Here is a 16,103-nt window from a genome sequence, read left to right as displayed (position 1 = left end):
ACCCCTAAAGTACCATTTATCATATTTTGACAATTTACCTGATTTTTTGAATACAATAACTTGAGTTTTATTAATATTAAGGTCAATCAAAAAATCGTCACAAAAACCCTTATATTAACTGTTCTGACACCAACATATGTGCTTCATTATATTCCCAATGCATGGTATATTTTGTAAATATGACTGTAAAATGTAGCAACAATGAATTGCCACTCATTGAAGGACCTACTGGTCAAATCAATAAAATTTATTATTATTATTAATTTCAACGGACATCTGAAAAATGCTTCATCCTCATTCAGTGTGGCATCATCGCACAGATGGTCCTTAACTTATGATCCCACAGATGGTCCTCAATATTCCAGGGATATTTTGCAGTCTTGTACATGGTTTTCTGCCATACTCATTACAATATCTTAATTTTTCAGAGCTTTCATTGTCATGGGTTTAGAGCAGGGGTACAAAACCTTCAGCCTGCGGGCCAAATGCGACTCAATAAGGGGTCCTGGACCAAGAAAGGTGTTCTAGTAGAAAAGTATCAATTCACAAAACACGGTAAATGTCTAGGCTGATCATATTTCCTTCATAAAATACGGGAAATCAAGATTCATATGGGTTATGAATCTCCCCCTCCTTTTATCAGCCACCTCGTTGGGCATTTTGCCTGTTGTGGCGTTGTATTTGTATTTGTATTTGTTATCACAAAAAAACCCTATTAAAAGCTGGTAAAGTTGCACCAAGGAGGTGAATCACATTTTATTTTCGACTATGCATTTTGCGGCAGCAGGCCCAGTTTGATGTGTCAAAGGGTCAACCAAGTAGGAATAAAAGTTGTACTGTAATCTTAGATCCCGTATTTTATCGGACAGAGAGAGAGAGAAAGAGAGCCCTTCTTTTCCGTTATATTTGGTCTCATTATACAATGACAAGTGGCATAATGGTTTGCCTGTTGCAATCAACGAAAACGACAAAAAATTGCAACGACAACACGTCACGTTCTTCTGCTAGCAAATTGAGATTAGCTTCGAAAGTAAATTATTTTTGACTGCTGCAGCAGGGACAGAAGCGGAGCAGGTTCCATAGTTGGCTAAACCCTAACGATTTAGGTCATTTCAGCCAACACCCCCTAAAGAAGAGCGGGTGGTTTCGTGAAAATTTCACGTATTTTCACAAAGATGAATTTTCTTCTAAAAACTCTCATTTTCATCGTAGGTATTTGGCTTATAACATGCGAGGTATTCAAACAAATTCTACGAAACTTACAGAAGATTTAACATGAAAATTACACATTATACTGAAATTTAAAATAAACTATTGGTTATTTCACGAGATATATGATTATTTGAAGGAAATAATTTTTAAGCACGCATATACGCGACAAAATAAATTGTATTTTTCACAATTTGTTTCTTAACTGTATACAGGGTGTCATGTAAGTAGTAATGCGGCCTTTATCTCATCAACCGTCCGTCATAGAGGTATGGTTTCATTTAAAAAATGCTAGAAAGGCGTTAAAATATTTCCCGGGACATATTTTGTTTTACAGTGTTTTGCAAAATAAAAAACTACATTTTTACACGGTCCTCCGTCCTCTAACTTCCAATTAAAAAAATTTTGTCCAGTCTTTTCTGAGTGCAACAAAAGAGATCCTATGTTTTTAACTAATATTCGCAGAGATATTTGAATTCAAAAAATGGGAAAGGACAGCATAAGGGGATAGGAGCGTTGTCCGTTAGTTTTTTTTCTCTCATAACTTTTCCCAGATTTTTGAACTCAACTATCTCAGCGAATATTACACTTAAAAGCGCTGAATTTTTTTCTGCTGGGCTCAGGAGATACAAGGTAACAACTTTCTAATTGGAAGTTAGAGGACAAGGGGATCGCATGAAAATTTAGATTTTTTATTTGGTGACACTACATTTTCACTATCAAAACTGATTTCGGATAAGTTTTCAACGCCTTTTGAGCATTTTTTTAAACTGAAACTATATGCCTCTATGCTGGACGATTGATGAGATACAGACCGCATTAGCACTTATAGAACACTCTGTATATAGGACAACTTTTGTGGAAATTACAATTGAATATCATGAAAAAACGAAGATATACGTAATATCGTGAGCTGTAATTTAGTTACTGGCTTAGAGTACAGATACCCCTCACTCCACGCGGTTTTGCTATACGCGATTTCGCTATAACGCGATATTTAAAAGTTTATTTTAGGAATCCCAACCTGCAAAATTCGGCTTGGAGAACTTCTATCCTGGAAATGGGCTTGGAAATTGAGGATATATAACATAGTAAAATCCTTTCACGATGAAATACTGTGGATTCGATAATGTAGCTGAGACATATGTGTGTGAGAAATTTTCAGATACAACTCCCCAGATCTCACTGATGAACAACGTTTGGTAACACATTGGACAACGTCATGATAATTTTAATCGAAAAAAAAAAACGATTCCGGCGAAACACACTAGAATTTTTACATTTGCTCAAAATATCAGGAATTCTCTGGCTTTGCAATTAAAGTTTTTATAAGATGAAAAATGCTGCTTGTTAGCCGAATCTCAACTGTTTCATTAAAAATAGTTATCAGCCTATCATACCAGGTTCTTCAGAGTAAAAGGCTTACATCCCTGGAGGGACAGAGCCTGGGCCGTGACTGGTTTGTCAGGTTCTTCAGGAAAGAAAATATCCACACTTGATAGAATAAATCAGAAGTAGTGAAGGGGCGAAAAAAGTATTAACTTAAGTCATTGATATTGCCAAAATTCACATAAGTCATTAGTTTGAATAATCGTTTCATTAAAAAATAGTTTCTTTGCTAATGGGTAAAATGTTTTGATACTTCTGAAGAAAACTAACTCCCCATCCCTATCTTTCCCTTGTGTAATTCAACTCACTTGAACGCGATTTCGTCTTACGCGATTATTTTGCGGAACCAATTAATCGCGTAAACCGACCGACGCCTGTACTTCGATGATTAGATTTTCATAAATTGGTATTTAAATTATTTTCTGTCATTTGGTTAATTTCTTCAGTTTCTTCATTTAGACACCATACATGTGGATTATGTTCTAGCATTTCTCTTATATAACACCAGAGATGACAGAAAATAATCGAAATATCAATTTGTGGAAAATCCCTTATCATCCAGATACTAACAGCCAGTAACTTAAATTACAGCTCACGATATATATCCCGTATATCTTTTTGTGTTTTCATGATATTCAACTGTACTTTTCAAAAAGTTGCCCTATATAGTTAACAACAAAATTATGAAAAATAAAATCTATATCTGTCGCGCATACGTGCTTAAAAATTATTTCTTTTAAATACTCATGTCTTACAAAATATGGAATAGTTTTATTTTGAATTTCGGTATTGTATTTCTAGTTGTAATTCAGATGTGTGATTTTATGTCGTCAAATCTTTTGCAAGTTTCGTAGAATTTGTTTGAATACTTGGCATGCTGTGAGCCAAAAACGAAAATAAAAATTTTTAGAAGAAGCATTCATATCTTCGTGAAAATACGTGCAATTTTCACGAAAAATCACACAAACATTGAACTTAGCAGGTAAAATAATTTATAAAAGTTAAAAATTATTTGCAGCTTTTTCTGCCACAAAGTTGATCACAAACATTTTCTTTATCTAATTTTTGTCAGTCCCTTAAAAGCACAGGTGACTAAATTTTCACTCAAAATTGTAAGTAGAAGCATAGGGTTCACATGACCGAAATTTCAGAACAATGCGAGTATTCATTTTTGAAATTTGAAAGTCTCCGAACTCCAAAGTGTCCCATGACTTATGGCTATACAGGGTGTCCTGTCAAGTGCCAATGCGGCCTTTATCTTACCAATTGTAAGTCGTAGAGGTATGATTCCAATTAAAAAAATGCTCAAAGGGCGTTCAAAAATTACCCTGTATAAGTTTTGAGAGTGAAAATACAGTGTGTCACAAAATAAAAATATCTAAATTTTTATATGGTCTCCTTGTCTTCTATCTTCCAATTAGAAAGTTGTTGCCCTGCATCTCCTGAGGCCAATAGAAAAATTCCATGTTTCTTACTGCAATATTCGATAAGATATTTGAATTCAAAACGCAGAGAAAATTTATGAAAGAACAACAAAAACTAATGGGCAACGCTCCTTTCCCTCATTTTTATGCTGTTCTTTCCCAACTTTTCTTCCATTTTGAATTCGAATATTTCAGCGAATATTGCATTTAGAAACTTAGATTTTAGATTGTATTGGCCTCAAGAGAGACAGGACCAGAACATTCGAATTGGAAGTTAAAAGACGGGGGGGGGGGGCGTATAAAAATATAGATTTTTTTAAATTTTGTCACACACTGTATTTTCACTCTCAAAACTGGTACAGTGTAATTTTGAACACCTTTTGAGCATATTTTAAGTTGAAACTATACCTCTACGATGGACGGTTTATGAGGTAAAAGCCGCATTAGCACTTACAGGACACCCTATATGTTGATTTAAACAAAAGAATACATAAATTTTGTTTTTATCCCGTTTTTTGAGCCGGGATTGTACAGATATATCGAATTTCATGCGAACTGAATTACTGTTTTTGTGCTTTCTTGTAAGCGTATCCGACTGTAAAAATCATATTTCTTTTACCAGCCACCTCGTTGGGATCTTGTTTCAAGTTTTTATTTCTAAAAATATCTGTTTACATAGCCAATCCAGAAGGCATCTCCCAGTTCTTTTGCAGCTCTGTTTGTCTTGGTCTGGAGTATGTGGGCAGTTCCGAAGGTCATATCTGCACAGAAACGCTGACTTGATTAAGGAGGTGTAGAAAAAAGGAACCAGAACATATGTTAAAAATGAGCGGACTGAGTAATTTAGAGAGACTAACAGCTTTAAATATGGTAGTTATTGGAATATATCGAAGATCCAATGCACATGCATTTAGAATTACGTCCAATTTCTCGAATACTGTCAAACTCGGTTATATTCGATAGGTTATCGTCTGGGCTGATCCCCATAGAGAATAATCTTAATAGACCTTTCTTAAAATGAAGATGAAAATGACGCGAACTCGGATATAACGACAAATTTTTCCTCGATTTATGGTGTTTTTGATACCTAACGATGGAAAAAAGAATTTTTTTAAGAAGGTTAGGACTGCGATGTGTTCTTAATTGACATGACCTGTATACGGGTTATTACTGTATTTTCACGTATTACTGTATTCCACCTTTTTCCATTAGAAAGATGTTCTATTTTTCTCGGTTTTTATAGGACAAAATATACTTTAATTATTATTAAATACTTACTAGAGTATCAAACATGAAGGTATTTTGCATAATTTATGAATTGCGTAAAAATGAACGTGATTAAAAAAATCCATCTCACTTTTTTATTTTCCATGTTTAATTTTTAATACATTTTAAATTACTGCATATTATCTAGTACTGTATTTATCGCCAAGTGCTATTCGTTAGCCACATTTGGCGATTTCTCTGACAGTTGGTAATATTTTGGAGAAATTGCTAATATCTCGTATTTATGAACATAATTTCCAGTTCGTCTCGATCAAATATGGTCATCCTGTAAAAGCTTCTTCACAGCATTCGATTACATCTGATTACAGTACATTTTTTGCCAAAAAGGTCTTGAAAACGGCAACATGAGTTATAACGAGAAATATTCAGGAAATCGTCGATAATCGTCGTTATAACCGAGTATAACGGTAATCATAATACGAGAAATTTTTCAAGTTTCGAGAAAGGATATTTATATTATAGATTCGATCATAAATTCAGTATTACAACCGAATATTTCCATTCAAAACAATCTATTCCATTCATAAATTTAATTGAAAATATTTCCTTTCAATGAGTGGGCGTATTTTCTCTTCACGAACAGATGAAAAAAATATGAAGTTCTTAATTAAAGTATTAAGTTTCGCCGTATACGTTGAATACAATAGCAATGAGCATATCTTAGACCGATGTATCTGGTTTTTTTTTCAGTTGTTTATAGCAAGATTAGTATTTATTCGTACTATTTATTAGTATTAGTATTTATTATAGTATTATAGACTTTTCGTGATTTATATATTCATTATATCTTTATATGGTTAAAAAAATCTGATTCAATTTATTAAGTTTCGTAATCGAAAATTGAATTGACATCAAGCACACATCTGAAACTTTGGGTATATTCGCCTTTGCATGGGAAAGGCGAATGAGAATTTTATTATTATTTTTACAATATAAATTTAGTATTGAGAAGCCTGTGGAAAATACTGGCTTCTGTCTAAATTTTTAGCTTATGCCAAAAATCTAAGACAGGATTTCTTAACCTTTTTCACACAGTTGCGACATAAAATCAAAAACAGGAGATAAGCTTCGCGACCTATGTGGCTGTTTGTTTTTCGAAATTAGTGAAACCAATAATGCAATAAGTGCATTTATAACAGGACTGTGGGTGGATTTGTACGATTTCATTTATGAAGTCTCTGCGAATCAAGTTTGGGTAGTGACCAAAAGCTCAAAAATCCCTGCGTGTAAGTGGATTTGTATGACCCATCTCGTAAGTCCCTGCGAATCAAGTTTGATTCGTGTTTCATAACTCATGAACCCCTGGCTGTAAGTTTACTACTTATCCACGAAGCCCCAGCAAATCAAGTTTCGTTCATGATCCATAGCTTGAGAATCCCTGGCGGTTAGTGGATTTGAACGACCCATCTTGAAGTCGCTATGACCAAAGTTTGGGTTACGACTCATAGGTTAAGAACCCCCTAGTCTAAGCCGAGAGGTATAGCTGTAAAGCCATGGTCACACTTGTGTCAAGAGACTGGCCCAATAGTCATTCTTTCTTTCTTTCAAACCGAGCACAACTCCGATCTTTCACCACGGGCAATTTACTACCGATTGAGTTATGCCGGAAATGTGTGTACCCAACAGTTGGAGCACGTATGTGGCGTTATGTGTGAATTTTCTGTGCTGCCATCCATATTTCAAGTTGTGAGTGAGGTGTAATGATTGAACATTTGTAGCTCTGTGTAGGACTGTTGCTCTCTGTGGTGAGACTTTATAACGTTGAGATCAGCTCACATTCACGTCTCGAAGTTGGGAACCACAGAAATCAACTTCAGCCGACCACAACTGTGGCACCGGTGGGATCATTCGTAAATATTTGCTTCTAATAATATTTGCCTTTCCCTGATGCAATGACGCAGCAGCCGCACCGCATAAGATGGCAACACAATGGCCCAGCTTGGCCCAATATTACTTGGTGAATATTTGCTAATCACAAGAATAAAACCTTTTTTTCTGCACCTCTTCGTGTTGAGACTGCTGGCGTTCTACGACCAATGCGTGGAAAGACAGATTCGAAGATCGGCAAGGAAGGCAGCACCTTTGACTTGGGTTGGAAGCTGGAAGGTACTCGACCAGCCTTCCAATACCTTCCAGCCTCCAACAATTGACGATCATTGTGAATGGTGGAGCGGCCACACTACTTGCCCATAAAACGTATTAGGCCAGCCTTGAAACGAGTGTGTCCATGACTTTGGATGCATGGACCTTGTGATATATCAGATTTTCAAAAAAGTAGATCTACCAAAAGAAATTTAAACGTATCAATGACGGTCTTTTTGAAATATAACCCAGAGAGGTGGCCAACAACTGGCTCGCGAGGTCATTTTGTGTGGCCTCCGTCTAGGTAAAAGTACTGTGCATTAAATTGAATTTATGCTCACTATTTGGGCTGTTGACGCCGACCGCTTTTTTTTATAATCAAATCCTACATTCCTAGCTACATTATAGTAATTTAGCGCATCGTGATTAGCCAAAATAAGTGATGAACCATCACGTCACTCAATGAAATCTTTGCTGGTGACGTTTAACGATATATTTAATTGTGCGCGAAGCTGAACTCCGCAGTTGGAGCAATGGATAGAGCACGGGACACACGTACTGAAGGATGTGTGTTCGATTCCATCCGAGAACTTTTCTTTTTCCATCTTTTGTGTCATTTATTGATTTACTAAAAAATGCTTTCATTTTTATTCTGATTCAATCAAATATGCGATTCAGGAACATCAAGATGACAATAATAACGGCTCGCTTCTGCGAGCTCCCTGCGATCATTTACTGATTCACTAAAAAGTGCTTTCATTTTTCGTTAATGAGGTTCAAAATTCAGTTTCACCGAAAATTCCACCCCTCGCGTGACGTCTTGTTATCTTTTTTGCTCGTAATAACCACTCATCGGCGTTCTAATGCAACACCGTCTACAGCAGAAAGCTTCCGCGCGAAGATCGTGACATCACTGAAATCGTCCATTTCACCTACAGTCGTCGGATATACTGCAACAAAAAGGTAAAAATTTCGCATACGTCGGCCTGCTATATCCAATGGCTACAGTTGAAATGGACGTCTTCACTGACGTCAAAGCTTCGCGCGGAGGCTCTCTGCTATAGAAGGTGTAGGCTAATGCCTCTTTTGTTACTAAGAATGTAGGGACTAATTACGCGTCCCGACCACAGACTTCCTGATTGACACAGATTTCATTTACATCGATTTGAAGTAACAGGTCTCTGAATGAGTAGGCATATTGTAAGGGAGGTACGTTGTTATATAAAGCCAGTTCTCAAACCTTGATAAAAATTTTATTTTTGAAATTTCAAATTTAAATTTTAAAATTTATTTTTAAATAAGATTGAGTCGATTAAATTTCAAACTTTTGCTTCATTTCATGAACTGAACAGTTTCCCTTATTTTGAATCAATTTTTATTCAATTATATTCATGTCATGGTACTTTATCAAGGACGCAAGTTGTTTTTAAGGGGTCACGAATACCTCTTAACATGGGTAAAAGTTAAAATATCACTAAAAATACTATTTAAGCATTGATTTACTAGAAAATTTTTTCACATATTTTTAATTAAATATGCTATCCTATGATAGTAAAAAAAATTTACAAATCTTCAATACTTAAGTTTTTAAAAATTTCAAAAAAATACACCAAAAAAAGCTTGCGCGCATGATAAAATGACATGACATCAATGTAACCATACAATATTGAAATTAAAATGAAGAAAAAGGTTCATTTCATAAAATGAACTAAAAGATTGAAATTGCATTGACTCATTCTTATTTATAATTTAATTTTAAATTTTAAATTTCAAAAATTCAAAAGAAAAATATCTTTTTTATAAATGAAATATTTATGAGTGGATCTGAAATCTTTTATTTCGTTTTATGTGTGTGTGTGTGTGTGTGTGTGTGTGTGTAATTTTAATTTCAATATTGTATGGTTACACTGATGTCATGCCATTTTATCATGCGCGAAAGCTGTTTTTAATATATGTTTTTGAAAATTTTTTTAAAAATTAAGTATTGAAGATATGTAAAATATGTATTACCAGCATAGGATAGCATATTTAATCAAAAATATGTGAAAAACTTTCTAGTAAATCAATATTTAAATAGTATTTTTAATGGTATTTTAACATTTTTTACTTTTCCCCATGTTAAGAGGTATGTGACCCCCTTAATTCACTTTTATGAAAATTTACCAAAAATTAAATATCATAGATATGAGAAACTCTGTACTGGAAGAGGATAGCGCATACAATATCAATACCATGTGTAAAAAATTGGAAATAAATCAATCGTTAAAAATAGTATTTTTAATAATATTTCTATTAGATTAAAGTTTTTACCATGTAAAAAGGTATGAGACCCTTTAAGTGAGAGATTCTTAGCCTTAGCCTACGGGTCACGGCCTAAACCTGGGTAGCCGGGGCTTCCGAGATGGGTCATTTAGATAAAAAAGAAGCCAGAGACTCTTGAGTTATTCTAACTTGGTTCGCAGAGGCTTCTGAGATGGGTCGTAAAATTACATTTACAGCCCGCGTCTCTTGAGCTATAGGTCACGAACCAAACTTGATTCGCAGAGGCTTCCGAGACGAGTCGTAGGTCTACTTACAGACTTGCAGCCAGGGACTCTTGAGCTATGGGTCCTGATTCAAATTTGATCAGCAGGGGCTTTCGAGAGGGGTCGTAGAAATCCACTTACAGTCAGGGATTATTGAGCCATGGGCCACAACCTAGACTTGATTCACAGGGGCTTTCTAGATGAGTTGTACAAACCCACTTACAGTTCTGTTAGAGATTTACTTATTACATCACTGGTTTTACCAATTTCGAAAAATAAATAATCCCATGGGTCGCGAAGCTGGTCTTGTTGATTTTGGGTCGCGGCTGAGAAAGGTTAAGAACCTCTCTCTTAGGTGATCTGCGACACGTTTTCAAACCAATGAAGTGGCCCACAAGGGTTAAAACGTTTGTCCTACATCCTCTATGTCATTTGGAATTTTTAAATGAAATCCTAAAAATAACTCACTCAGGTGAATATTTAATTACGCGCAAGTCGAGTAAATCCAATTAAAATGCTTTCAATATACTCCCACGCTTAGCTAATACAACATGAATACTTAAACAACATGAAAGATAAATAGCTGTCATGTTAATTCTATGAACTTGAAATCGTGGGAAAAACCAACGGATTCTGTTCAGCATCGAGTTTTATGCTATTCGTTGGTGACGTCACGTTTTTCCCAAGGAAAATACCATACGGGACTTTAAAAAAGTTCCGCTCATATAGCGTTTTCATTAACAAACGTTCAAAGACCTCCATCACCCGATGACGTCATCGCGATGACGCTTTGTTGCCATGGCTACTCGGAGGAAGTAAAATTTTGCGATCGAAGATACACGTTCAAGGGTGAACGCAAGGTAATCGGCTGGGGGTTTGGTTCGATTCCCTCGAGAAACAGCTGTTCTTGCATTATTCACAGGAAATATATTTCGCGCATTGGCCGACGGAACATTCCCCTCAAACGTATCTTCCGAGAATTGTCATCTTTCTCAATGATACGCTTGTGCATTTTTGGAATAGCCATTTCTTATATGAATCCGGGGATGAAAATAATCTTTCCTCTATCTTATAAAATGTAATATTACAGAGGGTAATTCCACAATTCCCGCATTTTACTGGTGAACCGTTTATACTAGAGAACTCGAATGCATCATTCATGTTGCAAACGGTTGTATACAGGGTGATTCAGTTAAACATCACAATTCAGGCATACGATAACAATCCAAAATCGCACAGAAACATACATAGAAACATACGTGACAGATATTGAAATCAATATCTATGGGGGGGGGGGCCTTGGTGAGAGCCAAGGATGAGAGTGGTCCTGGGTGCCCTCAATAGATAGGACAACCAAAACCACTCTATCCCTCTCGTGATCGGGACTCGGAGAGAGCAGAAGATGGGGGGGGGGGGGCTTTGGGTGCCAGAGGTCACCCCCACCTCATCCACTTGCGGAATATAAATGTGCGAAGTCAGGAATTGCAGCTACGTCATATTCATGTTGCAAGGGGTTGTATAGTTAATAAAATGAAAAAAAAACTTTTTATATGGACACCCTGTGCCCAAAACCGTAATAAGAAAGTAGTTGTCCTGCCTTTCCCGATGAAAACGAAAAGATTTCCACGTTTATAAGTGCAATATTCGCTGAGAAATTTGAATTCAAAAATCGGAGGAACAGAAGTGGGGTAAGAACAACAAAAACTAACGGACAACACTTCTTTCCCAATTTTTCGTCGATTTTTGAATTCAAAAGTATCTCTGCGAATATTGCACTTAGCAACATGGAAATGTATTCTTCGCATCAGAAGAGACAGGACAACAACTTTCTAATTGGGTTTTTGGGCGCATGGAGTGTCCATGTAAAAAGTTCTTTTTTATTTTAATAACTATACATCCCCTTGCAACATGAATGACGCTATTGACTTCGCACATCTATATTCCACAATAATGACTTCAATATCTGTCGCCGTTTTCTTGCTATCCCATTTTGAAAACCGTCAGTCGATTGTGCGACACCATGTAGGTGCGCAAATGCCACCTGGAACCACTACATTAAAGTTGTTGCCTCACACAATTTTAAAGTAACCTCGAACTGTACCGATTCGTTAGAAATTCCGCAGGGGAATGTGTACGAGGTGCATGTACGGTTAAGTAGTAGTATTAACAAGCATGCAGTCCATGCGGAATTTCTAACGAATCGGTACATGTCGGAATGTGTGTTCTGAGTGCATGTGTGGCGCGTAACGTATTTATGTTGTCAGAATTGCGAGTTTATGTTTACTGAGTTTGGAATCGCTTTAAAAGTGTGTGATGTAACAACTCCCTGTAGCGGTACCGGATGGCGTTTGCGCACCCACGTTCCTGTGTGGTTTTGGATTGTTATCGTATGCCTGAATTGTCGTTTCAAATTGACAATGCTTTTCTGAATCACCCTGTGGTTATCAAAGTATAAAAAATCATCAACTTTCATTACGGACAACCTGTCTTCAGAAACCAATTAGAAAATTGTTGCCCTGCCACTCCTCCTAACGAGATCATGGCCCGCCGGTCTGTCACAGTGAAGATATTTTAGCAGGTGGTCAAAGAAAAGACCTGGATCATGCTAGAAGCTGTGCATGTATGTGTTGTGACCCTAACGTGAAGTTTGTCCCTGTATAATGCTTGTTATGTGTGGTGCTGTCACCTGTCGTCAATTTTTACAACTCTGACCCTGCCACTCCGGAAGCCAGAAAAAAAATTATGTTTCCAAGTATAATATTCACTGAGATAATTGAAAAGTTGGGGAAAAAAGAACGGCAAAAACTATCGGAAAACGCTTCTTTTCCTTATTTATGCTGTTCTTCCCCAATGTTCCTCCGATTTTTGAATTCAAATATCTCTACGAATATTGCTCTTGAAAACGTGAAGGTTTTTTTATTGACCTCAGATAGACATTCTACTTGGGTTTTTGAGGACGGAATGTCCGTATAAAAAGTTCATTCTTGTCTTTTAACCACTTCACGTACAAGGTTTTGGGAAGAAATTTGGATTACCTCCATTTGATGAATCGGCGATAAATCTAGCAATCTTGCGCTAACCTAACTGCACGTTAGAAAAAGAAAAAATTGGGAAAGAAAAAAATATAAAAGGAAAAAGTATAATAGATAAGATATATGAGAGTTCTCTTTTTAGATTTCTATTTTTACCCTCACTCTACGTGTTCTTTTTCGTTCTTACAAGTATAGTAGGAAAATACATTATAAGCGTGGAAAAAATCATTAAAAGAAGGATCAACTTCCGTAGAGATAGGGTTACTATGAAGCTTCGCGATAGTGAAGAGAGGAAAAAAACCACCGAGAACTTGTTTGAATTTATTCCACCGGTGTTTGGATGTAATATTACGCCCGTGATCGTAAAGAGGTCAATAACTATTCAACCTCTTACAATATAAATGACGTATTTGAGTTCTACACGTTATTTGGGCGCGTTTTCTAATTAGAAGTACATTATGTTTCTAAGGTCAACGGTTCGCCAGTAAAATGCGTCAAGGGGAATTATGGAATCACCCTGTACAGCGTGTTTTCAAATTGTTTGTCCATAGTACTATCTTTGCAACGATTGACTTCAGAAGTGCAGTGATACCTCGGCTAACGAACACCTCGGTTTAAGAATTTTTCGTCTGACGAAGATTTTTTTGGGGTTTTTCGGCTAACGTTTTGATGCCTCGGCTAATGTATTCGCGGTTAATGTACATTTTTGTTGATATGGATTCACGCGCTAATATAAAACAGCCACGTTATGAGCTAAATTTTCGCTTCATCATCATCAGAATTACTGTTACTTATGTCCACCTCGGAATCTTTTTCTAGATCGGTGATTCCTAACGTGTTTTCCATGTCCCACAAAGGGGCAATCTGATTTTTTAGGGGTCAATATGAGAATGAGTTTTGTGTTTGTGAAGAGACATGGAATACATGTCTTTATAAGTAGTATTATTTATTAGTACTTTATTGTAGAATTTTCTACAGTTGATTTTTTTTTTAAACTTTTCAAACGATTTGTTGATGCCTTCTTTCTTTCAATTTTTTTTCCACAGCGTTTTCTTTGGAAGTGGTTTTACCGGGGGTGCTTGATGTTTTGTGTTCAACGGAAAATTTGTGCCAGTGAGATCAATCAGACTCCCTGTGCCAATATAAAGAAGAAATATGAAAACCACGGACCCATTTACAAAGTAATATTCTGTATGTAGAAATGTAAAAAAAATGAGTTAATTGTTATCTCACAAATGCTTACGGACCCCCCCCCCTTCCCCCCGAAGTCTCTCCAAGGACCCGTGGTTAAGAACCGCTGCTTTTAACTGAGTAAATATCTTTTTGACTCCCTCAACGCAAATAGAACTACTTTTTGAATAACAAAGATTAATGGGGGGGGGGGTGAGACAGAACTTGGAGGGGGCAAAGCCCCTAGATTGCAAAATTTAAGGATGTGAGGCAAAAAGTTTTTACATAACAGAAAAAAACTTTGCCATGGAACTATGAATTTTCACGGGGAGGAGGAGAGGGTACCCCGTCCTGACAAAAAATCTAGTTACGGCCCTGACAGGAGGGCATCAGGATTTCAGAAAGGCTTTGGTGGGAACCAAAGGTTTGAAATTGAACGGTTTAGAACCTAAAAAAGGTTGGGAACATTGTTCTAGATGCACTTCCACTGCTCTTTCTGAAAATTTTTGAATGATTTCATGTAAAATGAAAGATTCTTCAGATCCATTGGGGAAAAAAAAAGGAGCCTATATTTTCAGAGCACGTGTTCTTTCAGCGCAAAACTCTTAGCATCAAACTAAACAGTCTGGAAAAGTCTAGGGGAGTTTAGCTTACCCAACTGCATGTATCAGACAAAGAAATGAGTTGACAGATCACAAATGGATGGGGACACCTACGTAGTCGACTGGGTTGCGTCAAAACCGGCTTCAGTAGACTAAAGCTGGTGTTGTTTGTGTACATATATCATCTAAGCGTAATGTGTACATAGTGTAAAATAAAAAGATCTTCGGTGTCCCTCATCTTCCTGTAAATTCTTATTTATCCAATTTTGAAACTGTTCATTTTAGCCTTCGGAGAGTTTTTGTCCTTTTTTATAGCTCTCTTTGGTGTTTTAAAAAACTTATTTCTTTATACAGTATTTGTTGAGTAGTACCTGGAACAAATTGAACGGTTTTTCCAGAAACATATGAGAAATCGAATTTCGGATAACGAGCGTGATTCTGGAATGAATTACCTTCGTTAGCCATGGTATCACTGTATACTTTCAATTATGAAATGTTTTCAAGAAACTAACTTTTTATACAGTCCCCGAGTGCTAAAAACCGAATTGAAAAGATGTCGCCCTATATTTACTGAGGCCAAAAAAATCCACGCTTCTGAGTGCAATATTCGCTGAGGTATTTTTTTGAATTCAAAAATCATAGAAAAGTTGATAAAAGAACTGCATAAAAACTCACGGACAACGCTTCCATTTCACACTTATACTTACCTTCCTTTCGCCAGTGGTGTGAAAACGTGGACAGAGAAAGTTGGCAGAGAAAAATTCACGTCGACGTTGTATCCTTGGCGATTTGAGAGGTATTTTTCCCTCAATTGGTTACTTGCGACCTGAGACACGTACAAGGTCATCTCAAACCGATAAAATCCAGTAAAAATAATGATTTTGGCGTGAAACGGTGATGATTTCTCGTTAATTTTTGGTAATTTAGCAGCAACCTTTTAAAAACTCGGCAACAGATTGTCTGACTTGGCAACGATAGCTATTTGTCCAATACACAGAGAATGTTTCAAAAGGTTGATAGAGCTACACAGAAGCAAGCACACTTGGGGGAGATATACCTGCCCATCTTGTCAGGGCCGTCTTATGACCATCATAGGTCTTCCCGGACCAAGTGATGTTTCTGAGGCCCACCGCACAAATATATATGCTTACTCTCGAAAATTTCAGCTTGATCTCATTTTTGTGAGGCCCCTCTTCTCTCGAGGCCCCCAGGCCGTGCCCGGGTGTGCCCATGCGTTCAGACGGCACTGCATCTTGCTACCGAAAAGGGTTGGCTACACAATAAAAGAAAATATACGGCAATTCATGCCTGTGTTGGCATGGCAGAAGATAAAGGAGAACAACGGGCTCCCAACGTACAAGTTGTGGTGGCTATTGAGTGTGG

This window comes from Pholcus phalangioides, unplaced genomic scaffold (assembly GCF_987345545.1).
Source record: "Pholcus phalangioides strain wild (caught in Gottingen) unplaced genomic scaffold, Ppha-v1.0 ptg000017l_1, whole genome shotgun sequence".
Classification (NCBI taxonomy): domain Eukaryota; kingdom Metazoa; phylum Arthropoda; class Arachnida; order Araneae; family Pholcidae; genus Pholcus; species Pholcus phalangioides.
This window is presented reverse-complemented; position numbering follows the sequence as displayed.